Source organism: Mus pahari, chromosome 2, assembly GCF_900095145.1.
Source record: "Mus pahari chromosome 2, PAHARI_EIJ_v1.1, whole genome shotgun sequence".
Taxonomy (NCBI): Eukaryota; Metazoa; Chordata; class Mammalia; order Rodentia; family Muridae; genus Mus; species Mus pahari.
This window is the reverse complement of record NC_034591.1, coordinates 65,114,062-65,135,753: the sequence shown is the minus strand read 5'-3', so window position 1 is coordinate 65,135,753 and position 21,692 is coordinate 65,114,062. Positions and strand designations below refer to the sequence as shown.

The window sequence follows — 21,692 nt, the reverse complement described above, 5'->3', positions numbered from 1 at the left end:
TAAACATATGACATAATGACATATTCTTTGATATAACTGACACCAGCTTTAGCCAGTCCTTGTCATTTGTCCTAAATAACACAGACAAAACAATTAATTACTTCAAAGCAAATATTACATCATTTTGATATCTCTTAAAAGTACAGCTTCAAGTACAGGCTAATAGGCAGCCTATGACCCTCTAAATATAAATGTATGCATTTATTTTTCCTTCAAAATTGTGAGACAATTCAAATTTAACATATAAAATAAAGGTAAAACTTTGAATATTCAGCCCAAATAAATATATAATCTATGACTTGGATGGAAACATTTTAATTTGATTTTATAATAAACTTACAGTGTTAAAGGTGCTTCATATATAGGAAAACGAGTTTAGTTTTCTGGTGATCAAATATAAGGCTACATTTTCATTAAGTTGATTCAAACATAATTATTGTGTCATGAAGAGAAAGCTTTTGCTTGAAGTATTACACTAAGCTTTACAATTGTGGCAGATGAAGCCACAACTACCAAGAAGTAGAGCAACAATATAACCTTGAACCCTGTCAAATAGTCAAGAACAATTTCTCCATTTTCTATTCTCAGTTTAACCTTGAAAATTCTGTGACCTTCAGTGAGGTACAATACTGTTCTTTTTTTTTTCTTTCTGTCAATTAGGTTTATATCATTTAGTGGACTGATGACAAGAATATCCATAGAATATAAAAGGTTTTCCAACACTTTAAAATACCTGTATTATTTTAAAATGGTAACAAAGCAGCGCTATCTGCTGATTTCAAGGCTCTGGAATGTTTGAACATGTCAGATTTTTGTCATTGTTCTTACTTGGGTTACAAAACATGAAGCCCTATCAAAGAAAAGAAGTTGCTTTTAGACTTTGACATTTTCAGTCTGTTGGATATTCACAGAGATCTGGATAGGAACACAGTTCCATCTACCCACAGGCAGTTTCAAAACACCCAGAGGCACATGCCATTCAGTTATAGTTTGTAGGACATGGAGGAGAAAGACAGTTTACTACACATTGCTGTGGAAAATATGAAAAATTTAAAACTAGGTCGAATACTTTACAGTATCACTCAGCTGAAGGACAAAATTCCTAACTTGGCCTTTCAGAACAAATGTCAAAATTGGTCCTCAACATCCTACCTGAAAGGTCTTGCTGATGCACAAAGCAAACATGAGACTGTGTGTGTTTCAAGAGGAATTGCCTGAAGGTGCCTTGGAGGCAAAGTAAGCTACTATGAGTACCCATATCCCAGACCCAATCTTTACTTTTGAATTTTATGCTCTCAAATCTATGACACAATGTGGGGCAAACTAAAATAACATATAAACCATTGGGGTCTTACAGCTAAAGACGTTTTGTCTTAAACTGAATATAAACTAGTCACTCTAGAAGATAGTGGATGACATAAGAACTATCCAAAGTGACACAGCACAGAGAACAGTTCTGCTATTTGGCAATTGTCAGGCTACCAGAAACTTAACACAGACTGATAAAATGTCTCATGCTCCTAATAAGCATGAGCCTTAAATATAGTCACACATTGTGGTTGCAAAGGAATTAGCGCTTTACAATTTGCAGTCTGAATCACTGGGTGCACTCAGGGTTCAAATATCAGGTGAGTGCATATAATAATAAGAAGGTAAGTTCTTATAAAGGGAAGAGATATACTTTCACAAAAGTATTTTAAAAGGAACATAGCTTTGGGGCTTCAGAAGAGGCTCCAATGCATATATGATATCTAGGCTGTGCTCTACTCTGTGATGGGTAACTTAGTTTTACATACAGGTGACCCTGGGAGAAAAGATCATATAACTTTAAGAAACGGTGTCATGAGGGTTTAGAGGTAAAGAGCAAGGAGAAAAATGAAGTGGAAAGATCTGGAGATGGTGCCTTGATTCTCACTGCGAAAAGTCTTCACCATCAAAATGTATGATGTGCATCTGAGGAACTTTACACTCTTTATAACATGAAACTAACGTTAGTTATTAATCTGTTAAGTCTATTGGTACTTTGGCTCTATCACCGGTATGGAATGGTGGCAGTTCATAAGTAATAGTCACTATTATTCATCACAGGTAGACGCTTGAATTGAGAATTCACTCAGTAGAGTTTAGATTTTCATACGTTAAATTAAAGATCTTTCTCCAGTATCTTTGGGAACACTTTATGGTGACTTAATTAATCAGTGGTTCTCCAGAGTTGTGGCTATCTGTTCTCCCCTTTACCCTAGCTGCTGGTTTTCTAGATTACAATTGGCATTGTGTATTTATAATTAGATTATCATCACTTGAAGATGAAGCTATTGCTACCAAGTGGGTACTCACCAAGGGTTCTAATGAAACACTGCACTGTAAGAAGAGGACACTTTCCTAGGGCTGATGAAGAATAAGTTTGCTGTAAGCTTTTAAAAAGTTAATTTTTCATGGTTTCTTGAACTAAAACATTAAGATAGATATTTATGTATTTCCCTACACAGAAAACAAGAAAAATGGGACAGATTTCATGCTCTAAATATGCTAGATATATTTGAGTAATTTTTTTTAAGGAAAGATGATATAAAGTGCAGACCTTGACTGGACATTTTAATTTGGAAACCCTCAGAGACACAGAAATTGGATCCATGTTATGGGTGAGATTATTCAAATGAGAAAGAGCCTTTCACTGACATGATGCCCCTCTTCCCACAGAGTTCAAGACAAGGAGTCTACAAAAGCAACTGGTAGAACTAAAAGAGATCAACAAAATAGGAGAAAATATTTGTTATAACAAGAAAATCAATCCAGGACACAGTTGCAGCAGTGGGACACTGATTAGAAAGTATCAAATGAATGCCAGTGGAGAATCAAGAAGAGAAAGTGTATCTTATCATGCAACACCAGGATCATCTAAGAAAAGGGCTCAAGAGGTATGGGTTTAAGTGACAGTTTAAGGGACAATCCTCCTAGAAGCTTCCAATGTTTAGAAAAGTAGGTTATAAGGGTGCATGTTTAGAACCGCTGTGCAATAATGAAACAGACCTAAGCATGCTTAAATGTTTATTGCAGTGATTTGGTATCTGTGCAGTGTACAGGACAGTTTATATTGAAAACTAAACAGAACCAAAAGAAGTAGAAAAGATCACCTTTGTGGTTGGCAGAAAGAAGAATCAATCCATTATTGATTGGTTTATATGGCATGAACACAAGAGTTGTAGCCAGTTGGCAGAAAGAAATGTTTACTTTTCAGAAGAAGCAGAAATGCAGAATTGTTACCATCCATATTTTCACAGTTGCTCAGACCAGCCCACTCAGGATTTTACACAGCAATTATAAAATGGCCTCCATGCTCCCTAATCTACTGGTACATGCAGGGTTTCCTTCAGCCTGAACCCTGCTTGCTTTCTATCTTCTGGAGCTTTTCTCTGATTTCTAAGGTTGAACACATATTCTCCCATATTCTAGTCTGGGTTCATTAACATAAATTGCAATTAATTGCCCCCAAATAGTAAGTACTTACACAGATCATATTCTGTACACAAAACAGGAGTCCCTAATTCCTGATTCTTGTTAAATAACTGCCAAGTGAGTACTGCGGCTTGAATCTTTCCATACATGTTCATTTGTTTTCGTGTAAATCTCTTCCTCAGTGGAATTTTATAAAGCTATGGCAAAATGAGAAATTTAAGAATGGTGGCAAAAGGTCTCTGAGACAAAAGAATTTTGAGTTGAAGGATGGCCTGAACTACATAGAAAGATCCTATTTCAAATGTATATGTATGTATACATCTAGAAGTTTATTTTTAAATTTAAAGGTACAACTAAAAGTACCATTAAATGACAACTCCTTTACATGCTTTCCTGCTATCAGAAAATTCACTGAAGATAGAATATAATTCTGAGAGAATTAGAAAGCTCAGGTATTTAAATGGCCATTTTATTGGCTAAAATCTGTATTCTGCATACAAGTGATTAACCATGCTATTACTGAATCTCAGTTTTTACAGATTGTGACCTCATGGAAGGCAGGAATATGAGAACCAGTAGAAGAAGGTTTCTGACTATAAGTTTCCAGTTTCCAGTTTCCACTTTCACCTCTATCAAATATAAGGTCAAATATAACCTTAGAAAATCAGATAGGACATGAGTAGGTAATGAAATAGAGGAAATCACTTTGTTCAGGTTTTATCTTTCTAAAGCATAAGCCTGCATTTTGTGTGAATCATGGCAGTATACAAAGCAGAGATGTTGATTTATAAATGGCCCCTAGAAACCAATATAACTTAAAGTGGTAGCTTATATAGAACAAAGTAAGTAATAACCGACAATTATATTTACAAAGAAATGTTTACTATAATCTGATTCTTGCATTCTGGCATAGAATAGGATAGCAATCAAGAGGATTACAATTTATATAAAGCTAACTGTGTTGCCAATTTTAATCATTAAATGAGAATAATGAGTGTCAAGAAGAGCGTGTGGGGACCTCGCCTTGCATTTATAATTGAAAGATTAAGTTATCAAATAGTGATTAAAAACACTTTTACTAATTGCAAATATATAGTATACAGTTAGAAAGAGTTAAGCTATTTAACAAATATTTACTTGGCAGTCGTAATGGTCAAGTGTTTGGTAAAGACTTGAGGGTACATTGCAGTATAGTACATTCTTGAAATATCCCTGTAGAAATTTTACTTATACTAAAGTCTTAGTGATTTTCTTCCCAGTTACCATTTGTCCAAAGACAAATTAAGCTGTCTTCTTGCTGTAAGAGTGTTTCTTTCCAGGCAAACAATTAAATCAATACTTATTTGGTGTATTGGTCTTTGCATTGCAATTGAAATTACTTTTTAGTTCGAAAAAATATGAACCAATAGTTTTTTTTTATTATTTTTAACTTAAATAGAAGTTTTAAATATGTCACATCCCCCCCCCCCGCCCTTTCTTCTTTCTTTCAGCATTCAGTTCTAAAGTTTGTATAGTTGAGTTTGCATTTAATGAGTGGAAGCCATTTATGAACAAAGCAACTGGGATGTACCTATCATTTGAAGCATCTTTGACCTCATTCTCTTCTTGCAGTCAAGAAGAGATAAAGGCTGGCTTCCTGTAGCACTGTGGAGAAACGAATCACACAGAGGGTGCGTGTACCTGCATGTGTGAAAAGTAAAAGCATCCCTGGGAAAAAAAATGTCTATTTTCCATTAGTGCTTCTCTTCATGTACTTTATTGTAACTGCCATTCAATTCCAGGAGTTTTCAATGAGAATATTATGTACTTCATAAGTTCCCTGTGGTTTTTCCTATTGGCTACATGTTCTCTCAAAGAACTGATTTCTAACTTAGCATTCAACCATGATATCTCTCTATAGTTTAGGCAAACTACTGTTAAACTTTCTCCCACATGTCCAACATCTCCCTGCTTGGTCTCCTTTGGCTCTGATAGGAATTATACTGTCCATATTCCCTTATTGTCTCTGCCCGCTGAAAGAATAATTCTTCCATTAAGCCTTTCCAGATTCCCCATGATGCCTGACTTCCATTTCTCTGAGTGTTTAAATAAAGGTGATGTTTCCTTCAAAATCGTATTGAAACTCAATTCCCAGTATAATAATAGGAAGAGCTGTGGTCTCTGGGAAGTGATTATATCACTAAGCTCCCATCCCCTTACAAAGGAGACTGATGTGTAAGCCAGTGTCCTCTTTTCCTTCCATGTAAGGACACAAGCTCCTTCTTCACAGAGGACTTAGCCAGAAGGTGTCATTTGGGAGATATTAAGCAACCTTCCCTAGACACTAATCCTGGCAGAGCTTTGATTTTAAACTTCTTTGCTTCCAGAACTATAAGGAAAAAAATATTTCTAAAGGCTATGCTATTTTCTGACAGCAAATGGACTATGGCAGTCCTTTATCACAATCTACTTGTTATTATATTTATTTGTGATTATTTTATTCAAAAAACTATCCTACAAGTACTAATTAATTGTTTCATTAGTTTAACTAAAAATTTTATTTATCCACTAAACATCAGTCATGAGCTTTTCTTGAATTACAGACTTAAGATACAACAAGAAACAAACAAAGGGCCGGGCAGTGGCAGCACATGCCTCAAATCCCAGCACTTGGGAGGCAGAGGCAGGCAGATTTCTGAGTTCGAGGCCAGCCTGGCCCACAGAGTGAGTTCCAGGACAGCCAGAACTACACAGAGAAACCCTGTCTTGAAAAAAACAAAAAACAAAACAAAAAAACAACAGCAAAAACAAACAAACAAACAAAAAGTTGATCCTACGTCAGGTGTGGTGGTGCACACCATTAATCCCAGCACTTGGGAGGCAGAGGCAGGCGAATTTCTGAGTCTACAGAGTGAGTTCCAGTAGTACAGCCACACAGAGAAACCATGTCTCGGAAAAACAAAACAAACAAACAAAAACAACAACAACAACAAAAACAAGAAACAAACAAAGGTCACTGCATATATCTTAGAACACAACAGCTGAACGCAGAGGCAGGCATTCTGAGAATGCAAAGATCACAAGGGTTTCAGAAGTAGGCAGAAGCCTGTGTGACTTTCAGTTTTCTATGCACTTCTATATATCCTACGATGTTAAGGGAAACCAATGCTTTGTTTTAGTGAGGCTAGACATGCAAAGCATATCCTAGGCTACAAACCAAGGGACCTCTGCTCTGTAGAAGAGTTTTTGAGCATTACAACTGCAAGCTACCTTCTAACATGAAGCTTCAAGTACAACCCAAGGGATTCATGGTTGATTCGTGGTTAAGGAAGGCAGAGTCTGGAACACAGATCAACCCCGTATAATAACACAAACTTTTTGACATCGTTACATGCATTTTCATACAGGTTCAGTCAGCTGGGCATGGACTTGAATGTTTATACCAGTATTACAAGTAACAAAAACTTAAGCTCCTTCCTAAAGCTTATTCATAAACTAATGACTGCATTTGAGTTTTTTTATTTACTTCCACAGTAACTTTTTAAAAAGCATGTTTAATCGAGTTAAGAGTAAGATAGGCAGTTCCGGTCCGCTCGGGGCCATCCCTGCCATATCTCTTCATAACCCCAGTGGAGGCCTCTGAGCGCTCAGGAAGACTCTCCACACTGCAGGTCCTCGGGATCACAGGTGAGTGGAACACAATCAACTCCAGAGAATCCAGGAGGGGCTTGTGCCAGCAGGAACAGGGACAAAGGAACACTGTCTACCCAGAGGTGGGGTTCCAGTCGGGTCCTGCCACCCTGCCATCTCTAACCTGAACCCCAGCAGAGGCAGCTGAGTGCTCCTGAGGAATCTCCACAGTGCAGGTCTTCGGGATCACTGCAGAGGCAGCAAATAGCTCTGGAGGACCCTCTACACCAGACTAAATAGAGGGCACAGGGACAGTATCCTAATTAACAAAATCAAAAATGAAAAAGGAGACATAACAACGGATCTGGAGGAAATCCATAACATCATCAGATCCAACTATAAAGGGCTATACTCAACAGAACTGGAAAACCTGAATGAAATGGACAAATTCCTAGACAGATACCAGGTACCAAAGTTAAATCAGGATCAGATTAAGGATCTTAACAGTCCCATTTCCCCTAAAGAAAAAGAAGCAGTCATTAATAGTCTCCCAACCAAAAAAATCTCAGGACCAGATGGGTTTAGTGCAGAGTTCTATCAGACCTTCAAAGAAGACCTAATTCCAACTCTCCTCAAGCAATTCCACAAAACAGAAACAGAAGGTACTCTACCCAATTCATTCTATGAGGCCACAATTACTCTGATACCTAAACCACACAAAGATCCAAAAAAGAAGGAGAACTTCAGACCAATTTCCCTTATGAATATCAATGCAAAAATATTCAATAAAATCCTCACAAACCGAATCCAAGAACACATCAAAACGATCATCCATCATGACCAAGTAGGCTTCATCCCAGGGATGCAGGGATGGNTTNATATATGGAAATCCATCAACGTAATCCACTATATAAACGAACTCAAAGACAAAAATCACATGATCATCTCGTTAGATGCTGAGAAAACATTTGACAAAATCCAACACCCCTTCATGATAAAAGTCTTGGAAAGATCAGGAATTCAAGTCCCATACCTAAACATAATAAAAGCAATATACAGCAAACCAGTAGCCAACATCAAAGTAAATGGAGAGAAGCTGGAGGCAATTCCACTAAAATCAGGGACTAGACAAGGCTGCCCACTTTCTCCCTACCTATTCAATATAGTACTTGAAGTCCTAGCCAGAGCAATTCGACAACAAAAGGAGATCAAGGGGATACAAATTGGAAAGGAAGAAGTCAAAATATCACTATTTGCAGATGATATGATAGTGTATATAAGTGACCCTAAAAATTCCACCAGAGAACTCCTAAAGCTGATAAACAGCTTCAGTGCAGTAGCTGGATATAAAATTAACTCAAACAAACCAGTGGCCTTTCTCTACACAAAGGATAAACAGGATGAGAAAGAAATTAGGGAAACAACACCCTTCACAATAGTCACAAAAATTATAAAATACCTTGATGTGACTCTAACTAAGGAGGTGAAAGATCTGTATGGCTTTTGTAACTTAGTGGTATAACTGCCTTTCAGCCATCCATGCTACTATAAATAACTTCAATAGATTTTCGGGGTTCACCAAACTGTACTCTGATAGACTCATGACTTTGGACTACCTTGGGTTTCCTATCTGGGGGTGAGTAGACATGTGCATAGTGTTGCTTTGTATGGACATTTTCATACATGAAGCAGGTATTAAAGACAGGAAGGTAAAGCTGTAATGTGTCAAGGGCCTATAGTGTCACATGAAGATTATGCTTAGAAACTTGCTTTTCCCTTAAAGACACATAGCAATGTAAATGATGTCAGTAGTACATGCTCTGTAATTATTAAAACCATCAAAGATATGTTCAGTATTTTGTGTATTTAAATTAGATTTCTCTGTGAGCATATGTTACTGATTGGATGATTTTATGATATTTGGGACAAAAATCAACCTAGCCACACTAAATTAAAGGACTTCTCTGTATTAAATTCAACTTCTTTCAAAACTACTACAGGCATTTCAGAAAGGAAGAAAGAAAGAAAGAAAGAAAGAAAGAAAGAAAGAAAGAAAGAAAGAAAGAAAGAAAGAAAGAGGAGGAGAGGGAAAGGAGTGAGGGGAGAACACAGAAAAGAAGGAAGGAAGGAAATAAGGAAGGAAGCAGGGAAGGAAGGAAACACTTATTGTAGGGAACTAGTAAAAGGATTAAATGAGCAACAATACTTTGATTTTATTTTTCATTGTATGTCTTGCAGTGGAGAGATCATTAGTTGAAAACATCTCCACGTTCCAGCTTGTCCTACTGTGCACTCAGCTAGAGTCTGAGCCATTCTCACAGCCTTAGTCACTGCAGTTCAATACAGACACATTTGATGATTACATTTCATGAAACTTCAAAAATGCAGCTCGTCCCAACCTGAGCTCCAATGACGTCTGTCAACAGAGTTAAGTTTATAAGACTTCTGTTTTAGTGAATTTAATGACAAGGTATATTCCAATTTTTGCCACTTAAATTTTATGTCTAGGAAGAGTAAATAGCATTATGTGAGTTTAGCAAAAAATATGTGAAAGTATTTAGCATGTTTTGTGAAACTGCATTGGTAACAAATCTGAGTCCACAGGAAATAATCTGATGAAGTTGTTATGAACTTAGAGTTTAGACTAAATAGCAAAGATAGCCATATCCAAGAATAACTCAAGACCTTTGATTATCTAGCGATTCTGCTGAATATCTTCAGTGTATATAGGTCTTATATGGTTCACACTTGCCAGGGCCCACTCAATGTCTACAAATTCCAGGAATAAGGAACAAGTTATGGGATGATTATAAATTCATGATGATACCAGTCCTTAAATTTTACCAGAGTACTCAAATACCATGGATCTTATATGTAGTCAATATAAATATTAACTACATACAAGTTATACATATTAAGTTATATATATTTCATATATATCAGCATATACATGTACTTGTACATATGATTTGTATATGATTTGTATATACATAAGATATATATTTAGTTTATATTAGAGAATTAGATTTATTTTATGTGCATGAGTGCTTTGCCTGTATGGATTTGTATGTACATGAGTTTGACTGGTGTTCTCAGACGTCAGAAGGGCACTGATGCTTTGGAACTAGAATTAAAGATGGTTGTAAGACATCACATGGATGATAGAAACTGAACCTAGGTCCTTGGCAAGAAAGGCCAGTGCTCTCAATTATATAACTTAGAAACTGTGGATGCTTACACTATTATGCATCTCTTAATATATTTTAATAGAATGATAGCTAGAAGAACTATATTTTAAGAGAAGAGAATCCCTGGTAAGCCTCTGAAGCAGCAATTCTGTACGAACAAGAAAAATCTATAACATCTAGCATCTACTAGTATTTCACTTTCAAATTGTATCTTAGTGGTCATCCCTAATTTCAGAGTTCTTTGTGCATGCATGGATAAGCTACCAGTGGAAACATAGCTATTAGAACATCCTCCCAGTGAAAATTAATTTTAAAGTAACAGTTTAAATGATGTTAAACATTGCTTTTCAAAAGTCCCACTCATTTGTTAGCTGCTAAACTAACAACCAGGCATGAACAGCTTAACTTGAGACAGTAATAATATATAATTCATAAAGGAATGAAGGTCAAACCGAAACTCTCTGAGTGAATTTCCATCTGCACTCCTCTGAAGAACATGTGTGTATTCCAGGGACAGGCTTTTGTTTTCTTGTGCAGATTGTATTGTCAGAAGACCCAATGATAATTATATTACAGTCCTCTATTGGGGATGAATGCTGAGCAAATACTTCATCATGTTCGTTGTTGCCATAAGTTTTGTGTTCTCAAAAGGCTAAATCCCTAATATTTACTCAGTTTTAGAACACAAGCCAGAAATTCATGCTTGCAACCAGGCTTGCAAGTAGGGTTTTCGGTTGTTCTCAGAAATCATCCCTAACAGAGTAATTATTAATGAAAAGTAGTATTATATAATTTCCTAATATCGATGACAGCATACAAAATCAATTCAGAGAATGAATACACCCTTAGCATTCCATAATTTTACTGAAATACATCCATTTAAATAATGTCTTGTTCTGACACCTTTTAAGCTTTGCTCCTGCCTCCTGCTGCCTGTGGATGCTTCCTGCTATGGAGACAAGCAGAACAAGAAAGTGAACATCTTCTGATGCAACGCAGCAGTGCTTCTCAAGGGAAATAATCAGGAAGGGAGACTGAGCTCTATTCCCTCCCAAGTCCATTCTATGTGGCTGCTTTACTCCCCTGGACAGCACCAAAGCACTTAAAGAAGTCACTTTAATGTCACCACTTGGGGTATTCAGTATGTGCCTGGGTTATTTTGTATTCAGACCATCAAGAAATACTTTAAAATCTTATACCAAACCCTTCAGAATGATGACACTCCTGGAGGAATTTTATTTAATAGCTCCTCAATAGAGATGACATTTTGACACGCAGTCTGCTTGTACTATCGAATTTATAGAGTAAGTGCAGATTATTGCTTTGAATTCTAACACTATGTACTTGGTGAACAGTGCAATTCCTAACTTTCACAGATCTATGCCATTAACAAGTTTAATTATTTCCCTTACTGAAAAGTAGTGTTATCTACAAAGATCAACTTGTGTTCCTGGTAAAAATCTCAGCTTCAGGGATTCAATTGATGAGATACCTGGGCAGGAAAGGACATTTGACTGCATTGTCCATGTCTGATTTGCCACAGCTGGTAGGAAAAAAAAAAGAATCAGAAAGGGCTGATGGCATTTGATCGGAAGGGGTTTGGAGAGACCAAGAATAATGACTTCTGACACATTGGCTCTTGGTACATTGAACAGGCAGGCTATGGTACCTCCTGCATGGTATATGAGATGAAGTTGAAATAGAACACTCTGAAATTACCACAGTATGTTGGTACTATCCTGGGCCAATAACAGCCACAGAAATCACTGGTAGAAAATCTAACAGCATCTCCTGCAGGGTATATTTGTTAGTCTTCTTCATCCACAGGTATCATGAAGCTTCCAAGAACATTGCAGCCAGATTTCAAGCTCAAGCTTGGGAATTATAGTAACTTCTGCATTTTCTGTTTTAATTTGCCTTATGTTCAATTTTAAATAGAAAGAGGTCATTTGTAAATAAAGTCATCATACAAAAATGTTATCTTGGAGTTCTATTTTTATGCTTTTAAATACTCTAGCTAAATATTATCATCATCAACAACAACAAAAAGTCTCCCACACTCTGGCCATTTGTCTACATCTCTGTGGCCCAAAAGCTAAAATGCTGTGCTGCCCAGGAACAGTGGGGGCTCTTGTCAAGCCATCATGAGGGCTCCTGTGGTGCCAAGATTTGATTCCACTAGAAAGCTTCTCTTCTTGGCTGTCTGCAAAAGTAACCTGTGGTGTGAGAGAGGGCAGAACAGGCAGGGGGTAGAATGAAGACAAAAGCCAAGGATTCTCCTACTTAGAAAATAAGCATTCCCTCTTGAGTTTGTTCATGGGAAAGAATAAGTATTTGCTCTCATCTTCTTGCATATATTTGTTACAGATTCAATGTTTGGAAGCTGCTAGAAACCTTTAGAGACACTGGTGTTGAAAGTTAGTGAACTTTAAAAGGGGGTGGGGGGTTAATCAGGATGCCAAGACAACTTTTCTGTCTGTATACCAGTAAAACTTTAAATTGTGAAAACCAGCAGGATGGGTTTCAGAGGGATACAATCTCTTTTAAAAACAAAACAAAACAACAACAACCAAACATAGTCTGAAACTATGCAGATTAGAAGTTCACTCAGGTATATAATTTGGGACTAGACAACTATTTATTTGAGTGGCTCCCTCAATTCTGCTGCGATGTTTTTATTTGTGAGATCATTCTACTACAATAATTGTCCTTTCAGAGACTTACTGCTTCCATCTGTCTGCTACCATAGGCCTAGTCCTCAAAGCATCTAGCCTCCACACAAACTTATCTAGGCCTAGAATGTTTCAGCCTTGAAATCTTACTACTGAATAAACTCACCCTTTCTAGCTCTTTCTGAACTTTGGCTGGCAGGTCAACTCAGCTGTTCTGGCTCAAAATTTCTCTCCATTCAAACTGGCTTCTTTCAGCTTCCCCTGAACGGCTCTATTTGGCCTCATAATAACTTTGGCAATATATTCTAATTTTCTGGTGCCTCCTCATTCTCTGTCTTCACCTGTGTCTAGCATGTTCTCTCCCTGCATCTTGTCCTGCAACTTGTCTCCGGGTAACACTGCCTCCTTTTTTCCTGTCTCTGTGCTCTCTTAAGTAGCCTCTCTTTTCTGTCTTTTCTCATGAAAGGATACATGCTCTCATAGCCTGGCCTGTCAAATCTCTCTCTGACTTGTCACTTTATCTCCTACTCAATTACACATCACTTGAAAACAAGGTTGTTTCCTTCTATAAACTAACTTTACCTTTATTGTTTGGGATTAAAGGTGTATACTAAGGGCGTGTCTTTTGTTCCAGCCAGAGGGATTAGAGGTGTCTGCTGAGACTGGGCCATACCACAATTAGAAACTGTTTTTTCCAGTAAACAACACAATCTCGGGGGTTTACTGTGGTGATCAAATATCCTGCAACTTATTTTTACTTAAAAAAGTAAAAATACACAATTCGTTCCATGATTTGTGACAAAGTAGACATGGAGGTACAGTTATGGGTGATTTTTTGCAGAACAAAAAAAGAAAAACCTACCTAGACCAACTCAAATGAACGTTTTTTATCAGTTCTTTGAGAATTTTGTATAATGTGTTTTGATTTATATCCACCTTCTAAATGCACTTTTATTGCTGTTTCTAATTGAAGTTTTAATTCATCAAGCTAGTCTGATAGCAAGCAGTTAATAACAAAAGCATTAACTTCTCTGTAAACTTTAAGTGGTACCTTAAAAAAATCTTTTCCTAGATTTTAATTAATCTTGAATACTTAATAATTTTGCATAACTTAAGCAACAGCTTATCTTTTTTTTCTTGCCTCAGGCTTCTTGAACTTTAATTAGTATGCAATGTATCTTGCAAGATTTCCATGTTTCTTTTAAAGAGCAATAGTTTTGATTCATTTAAACTCAACAGCCAGCATCAGATAGTGAGTTGATATAATAATAATTACATTGCAAAGGAAATGAATAAAAATAAGAAATGAAAGAGAAGTTTTCCAAAAGTTTAAATTTAACTTTTACACTGTGGATGCTCTGTAGACAAAAGATGAATGGTGTTGATGGAATGCCTGTGTACCCTCTAAATTTATCCAATGAAGCCCGGTTCTCAGTGTGATCATGTGTGAAGATGGGACTATGGGGGCAGCACTAAATTGTGAAGGTGGAGAATAAATCAATGGAGTTAGTGCTTCTATACAAGAGACCCTAGAACTCTGTATCAATTTTGCTCTGTGATAATAGTGGGAAGACAAATGCCTGTGCACCAGGATCCACTGAACCTGCTCCTGCTATGTTCCCTTTTCTTTGGCTTCATCATCATCATCATTATTAATTTCTTTATTTATAAGCTATCTGATATGGGATATTCTGCTACAATAGATCTGCATACCAAGATGCAGTGTTGGTAAGTACATATGATACGTCTCAATGGCAAAGGGGAAATGGCCAAGCACACTGTGGAAACTGAACATGGGGTGACAGGCCCTTCAGGAAATAGCCTTCTGAAGCCCACTTTACTGAAAAGAAAATACAATGGCTCCAATCAGTGAAGAATATGGATTGTGCATGAGCTTGACCTAATAGTTCAGCAATGACTATGACACTGGCTTGAGTAGGGCAGGAGGATTCACTATGAGGCAAGGGAAGAATTTGAAGACCAAATACAACCATTAACTTAACAACAACAACGAAAACAAAATATTGCCTTATTTCTGTCCTCAGCCTAAGACTGCCTTGACCATGGTCACATGTCAGTGTTAAGATGGCTGTCCATTATCATGCAGCCCCTGTTGTTATAGACTGAACATCACCTTTTCTGGGCACAAACAAAACAATCATTGAGAAGGAACCAACTTTGAGGAACCCTTAGAAAGCCCAGTGCTGAGAAAGAATACAATATACCCGATTACCAAATCCATACAATTATGTAAGCCATATGAAGAAGAGGAATCTAGTTGGTTTGGAACAGAGGGAAAGAAGTGAGTTCAACATGATGCAGAGATATTAACTTAAGAGCATCTGGGTGATGAACTACAGATATAAATCTTTGAATCTCTCTGGAATCATAGTATCAGTAAGGCCCACAACTGTCAGAAAATGTGATCATGCACTTTAATACATCCAGTACAACACCAAGCCATACCTGTCGTTCACACATCATTTGCTGTTAAACTTTGTCTAGTTTTGGGACAAATTACCCATATTACTGTTGTAATATCTACAGTTAATTTCCCATAAATCAGTTTTTGTTTATTTGATTTTGACTTAAACTTACTGGAGTTGGTCTCTGTGAAAGACATTTAATTTTGAATATGATTGTATTTCTACAAGTACATTATACTTGATCAAGCTGCCTTCCAACACTCCTTTCCTTTCCTTGCCCTCAACTTCCCCTATGGTGACACAAGCTAGAGTATTTTGGGAAGAGGGAACATTAACTGGGAAAAAATCCCTACCAGATTGGCTTGTTGGGATGCCAATGGGTCATTTTCCTTAACTGGGGGTTGATGTGGGAGGGTCCATCCCATTGTGGAACAACCCCTAGAATAGTGGATAGTGGCCTTGGGTATTATTAACAAACAAACAAACAAAAAAAGCAGGCTGAAGAAGGCAGTAATCAGCTCTACTGTTTGGTTTCTATTCCTGCTCAGACTTCCTGCAGTGATGGATTACAAGCTATAAGATGAAATAAACCTTTTCCCCTCAAGTTGATTCTTTTGGTCCTGGTGTTTCATCATCAATAGAAACCATAACTAAGATACACACCCCTAAACTCTATCATTTGTTCCCTATGTAAAAGGTAGAGTAGTCCTTTCTGCTGAGAAGATGAAAGTGAAAAAAGGGTCTTGCATGTGATTACGTGTATACACTATTGAATCTGATGGAGGAGCACAGAGCTGAGATGCCCCTTAGACCAGTGCCTCTCAGATCATTCTGGGTAAATGAGGGAGAAGTATAGAATACTACATTCTGGGAACAGGTCAGAAAAGTTAACCTTCTATTCTTCCCTCATTTTTAAAGAGACAACTACATTCCTTTTCTTCAATCTGTCAAACTCTTTCTGTTTTCTAGCTTGGGGTGTTAAAAAAAAAAAACAAACTTTTTAAATTGCTGGTGGATAAGGTATGATACTGTCAGTAAGTAAGGACATTAAAGACTATCCACTTATCATGTGTGCTATATTGTAGGCTCATTTTTCCATAGAAACAGTGAATTATGTACTTGGGAATTTTTATTTAATTTTATTTTCTACAAGTAATGTAAAAACATGTACTCTTAAGAGCAGGTGATATAGACAAACACCAGAAGCACCTGAGTCTTGAGGAGAAACTAATTAGTTCTCAGATGGAAGGTAGGCTATCCTAAGGGATTTCAAATTTGCCTTCCTTGATTTATTTTTCCCAGATACAGGAAAGACAATAGGCTTTCTTATTTCAGAACTGTAAGACCTCACACCTCACATGACTAACTTTCCCCATCATGTAAGCTGCATTTTTTTAAACTCCTCTGGCAGACAAGATGCAGAAGTTAGAATGTTGGCATTTTCAATGTGTGGCCCATGACCTAGTAGCATCACCATCATCCTGAAGATAGTCTGAAATGCATACTTTCAGTTCATACTTCAGACCTATCGCATAGACCCTGTCTTTTAATATAACGTGGCTATCACGGCTAGAGAGACTGAGAAGTATTAGCCTTAATTTCTGAATTTCCTGAAAATCTGCTTAATTTTTCTTATTTTGTTCTCTCCATCCCAAAATCACATGGTTGTCATAGATTCTTAATGGTAGATTCTTCTACCACTAGACCTTCTGGCAGAAGGTCTTCAAGCAGACCATCCTGCCATTCTCTTATTTCGAAAGGACTCTTCTTGCCTCAGATACTCATGTGTAAAATATTTAGATACTCTATTTTATCCTGCCATCGATGAATTGTGCTGTATCCTTCTCATTGTCCCACATAGGAGTCCCACACAAAGAGGTACCATAGGACAATTATGATACTCTTACAAGCTCTTTTTACCTTAAGCATTTCGCTAACATTTACATTTTCCATGGAAGATGAAATCTAATTCCTCCAAGAAGAAAATCTTCTGCAGTAAAATTTGCACTATAAGCCACGTGCTTTTCTATTTTATCCTAATCATTGAAAAATAGAGATTTCTTGATTGCAAACTATTATGTTTAAAGTACTTCTATTAAAGTGCTTTTTCATGTACTTCCTTCCAGGCATCACTGACCCCTGACTTGAAAAGGATGGGTGAGGAAGAACTGGCAGGTGGGCTTTGGGAGGGAATGAGTTGAAGTTGGAGTTTCTCTTTTTGAGTTACCTCCAATGGCCATTCCTCTGGTGGGCACCATGTTGAAAACATTCATAACACAGAAGTGAATGACCTCTGGAATTTAGACACATGGCTTATATTTTCATGCATTCTGAAAATTTGGAGCAACTCCCCCAGTCTAAGTCACTCACCTTAGTTTCTAAGGTTTATTTCCTAAAACAGCTTTTACTTCCAGTTAGTTCTTCTATACTAGAAAAGCTATTCCTGATGCCATCTCCTCCATAAAACACTGCTTAGTTTCTCCATTTGCAATTATGCTTTTCCATCTTTATAACTTCACAGCCCTTTTTTATGCTATGATCTCATTCATTCATTCATTCTTCCACCCTACATTAAGAGAGTAGATGATTATCTGAATCTCAATGGGGAGCCAGCTCTGGCCTGTTCTCATTCTTACAGACTTCAGTGGCTAGAAGGAACCTTAAATATGCCATTATAAACAAATTAAAAAGGACAAGGAAAGTAATAAATTTCAGATAGGTCTAAGAACTTGTAATTGAGCCTTTGTTTATAGTAGCTGAAACCAATGTCTTACAAAGATGAAAACTTTAAAAACAGGAATATTAGGTGATATACTCAAAATTGTATAACTGACAGGTATTTTAGTGGAGAAATTAATCATTGAACCATGAAGTTCTAACTTGTACTCAACCAATATATCATCTACTTAATTTAGTCCTCTTTTTTTCCTCCATTGAATTCTTACTTTATTTTTAATGAATAGGGAATTAATATTCTAAGAGAAAACCAACACACCTGGCTTCCAAGGCAGTAAAGATATTCTCTGGAGATGTTATTGGCTTAAGGAAACTTCTAACTAATTAAAAGGGGCTGAGGATTTTGGAATGAAGCCAGTTGCACAGATCTCCTGGGAAGGCCCATTGTTCAGAAATAACATAGTTTGGAAAGATCATTTGCTGAGCTCTACAAGAAGCTGTGGAAGTGTTAACTCGCCGGTGCACAAGACTAACAAAGAAGCTGCAGTCATGGTTAGCCACATTCTGTCTGACCACAGCCACATAGAAGAAAATTCTAAGTCATAATTGCTTATCATATTGTACCATATAACATATAGAATTTTATATATTTAGTTTTGCATTTTATATATTTCAGTGTTTTGCTTGCATGAATGTTTATGCACCATGTATGTGCCTGGTACTCTCTGAGGCTTGAAGTAGTTACCCAAACCCCTCTGAATTAGAGTTACAGCCATATGGGTGCCAGGATCCAAATTAGGTTTCTCTGAAATTGTAGCCAGTTCTCTAAACCATTGAGCCATCTCAAGTCTCCATATATAACTTCAACACTATATCTTATTTAATATAAACTGGAATCAATATAAACGATTAATGAGATGCTTATAATTTGTGCTAAGTACTCAGGACTGGTTATATATTTCACAGGTTTAGTATATCTCAATTTAAAGTTCATTTTAAATACAGGTAAGTATATACATGTAGGTACTGTCTGCCATACTGAACACTGTAGATCTTATAGCTCCTCTTTTCTTTCTTTTTTTTTTTTCTTATTACCTCTACTTCTAAACCCCTCAAATTCTCTTGTGTTAATTGTTTTTGTTTTTGTTTTTAAAAACCCTCTTCTCTTGTTCAGTTGTTACTGCTTTCAGATTCCAGCAAACATTTATTTTAACTGACATATGTGATATCATTACAGGAATATTAGGGTACTTTAATCTTTTACAAAAGCCATTTCTGACACGGAAACCAGGTTTCCTTTCCTGCTGCCATTTTTTTCTCCTTCTATAACTGTGGGTTCTCTTCACCCAGGTCTAAGATGCCTTGGTTTTACCCATTTCGCTTGTCCACTTGTTTGTATGGTTGTTACATGGTTAGCTTCCACCAGCTTTACTGAAACCACTAGAGAAAATACTAATGATACAAAACATGATTTCCCTGAAAATTATTCCATGACTTCCCATGTATGGTTTAGAGGATAAACAATGATCCTTCTCATAGGCAGAACCACTAAGGGTCTTTCTACCTCTCGTTCTTAAATTTCTGGCCATACATTCTCCTTCTTCACTAGGTGTCAATCTCTTGAAGGACCCAAGATGATGATGAGATTTTCCAGTTTGCAAACAAAACTTTAACACTTACATTTTTCTTCTGCATTTTTCCCATTGCCTAGAATGCCTGTCCTCTGTATGGGCTATCTGCTTCTTTTTGAACATCTGAATCTTAGTGCAAATCCCAGACAAATTACAGATGCTATCCCTCATAGTTTTGATTGTTTCTTTCTTCTGGAAATGTTTTTCTCCATATAGTTAGTTACCAAGGAAGCATTCAAAGGTTATGTCTTCTGTGCCTGGAATATGTTATCAGATACTATTTCTGGGAAGACATGAACAAACATTTATTCATCCCAGATAGGAAACTGACAACAGACAAAAGTATGGATACAATCAACATTCAGCTTGGTAAACTTGGCTGGGCAGTGGTGGTGCATGCACCCCAATGAATGAAGTGGAAACTCAAGGGTTCATTGGCAAGTCAGTTGGATGGTGTTTTGCTATGATAAACACATGAAGGAACCTTTTGTTAAAGTGGACATAGGAGTGAAAGTCTAAGGCACGCTCATGAAGGCATGTTTCACTGAAGCAGATTCAGGAGAGGATGTTCTGCTAAAGCAAACATGTGAAAGGACACATGATGAGGATTCTTTGCTAACAACATGTATGTCTCAGTCTGCCTTACATTGCATAGTAGAACTGCATTTGTCAGGACTCCTTGGACTTGAGCTGATTGGATGCACATGCTGAGGCCAGACCCCTGCTGAGGCAAGATATGTGCTGAGGTAAGGCACACAGAGGACATTCGATGTTTGAAGGATGTATATAGGACTCCGTGGAGTGAGAGAGGCATTGCTTGGCTTGTTGGTACAGCTAGCTATGCACAGCTTGTGGGTCTTTTGTTTTCACTGATCTTCACTTTCCTGAGAGAGGCATAGCCTAGAACTTCTGGTGCTCCTGTTTCTCTTTCTGACTTGGGCCAAGGCTGAGGCCTAGGTGTCTCTGCTAGGTCCTATCACCACTGTAGCTAACTTTACCAAACTGGACTACTAGTTTACCTGTGAAGTGTCTGTGAGTGGATTGAGCTGCCACTGCCTGCCTACCTGTGAACTGAACTTCCAATTTCCAGACAACACAAGTGGGAGTTGCTCCAGAGAACTTTTCTAAATAGGTCCACTTCTCCCATATCCTTTCTTTTCCTTTACTTCTGGTGGGTGGTGGGCTATAAGGGAGGTTAAAGTGTTTATGAACCATCATTAAAAATAAGATTTGGAAAACTTAAAGTTACAAATGAGTTCTATTGGGCTTATAAAGAGTTACTTACAGGAGAGGAAATTACTCAAAGAGTAATGCAAATCACCAAAGCTCTCCCCAGGGTGACATCTCACAAAAGCTGGAAACCCAGGGGGCACAGCACAGTCCATAGCTGCTCAAGAGGATGAAGAGTGTCCTTTCCAGGTGGCTCAGCTATTCTGAGCCTTGTCCATGGGGCATCACTAATTCTGAGCCTTGTCTATGGAGCAACACTAATTCTGAGCCTTGTCCATGGAGCATCGCTAAACTTGCTTCTTTCAGGCAGCTAAGGCTGGTCTGGTTTCTGTTTCAGCCTACTTGGATAGACACAGCTTCTTCTAGGCAACTTGGCTTGTCTGACTGTGACTCTCAGCAGTCTCTCCTATGTATATACTCTTGGAGAAGGCAGGGTCTAGTCTATCTGGTCAGTTGCTGGGGGACTGAGCTATTTTTGAGTCTTTATCTCCCTGCAGAGTAGAATGTTTGAGTCCAGAGCAAAATGTTTCAGGAATAACATATGACTCAGCAGGTAAAGGTACTGGCCTCCAAGCCTGATCACCCAAATTCTATCCCTGGGGCTCATAAGAGAATGGATGCATGCAAACTCTCCTATGACCTACACACACACACACACACACACACAAACATTAAACAAATGTAACTAGAGATATAGTTCTTTTGTTTTTTTGTTTTTATTTGGATATTTTCTTTAGTTACATTTCAAATATTTTCCCCTTTACAGGTCTCCTGTTTGGAAATCCTCTGTTCCATCCCCCCCCC

General features: G+C 37.5%; 1 protein-coding gene across 1 annotated transcript in view; it reads right to left on the bottom strand.

Moving 5' to 3' along the window:
- Nucleotides 1-21,692, bottom strand: part of Cntnap2 (contactin associated protein like 2) — a 2,102,194-nt gene that overhangs the window by 937,506 nt on the left and 1,142,996 nt on the right. The gene's annotated exons all lie outside the window — the stretch shown is intronic.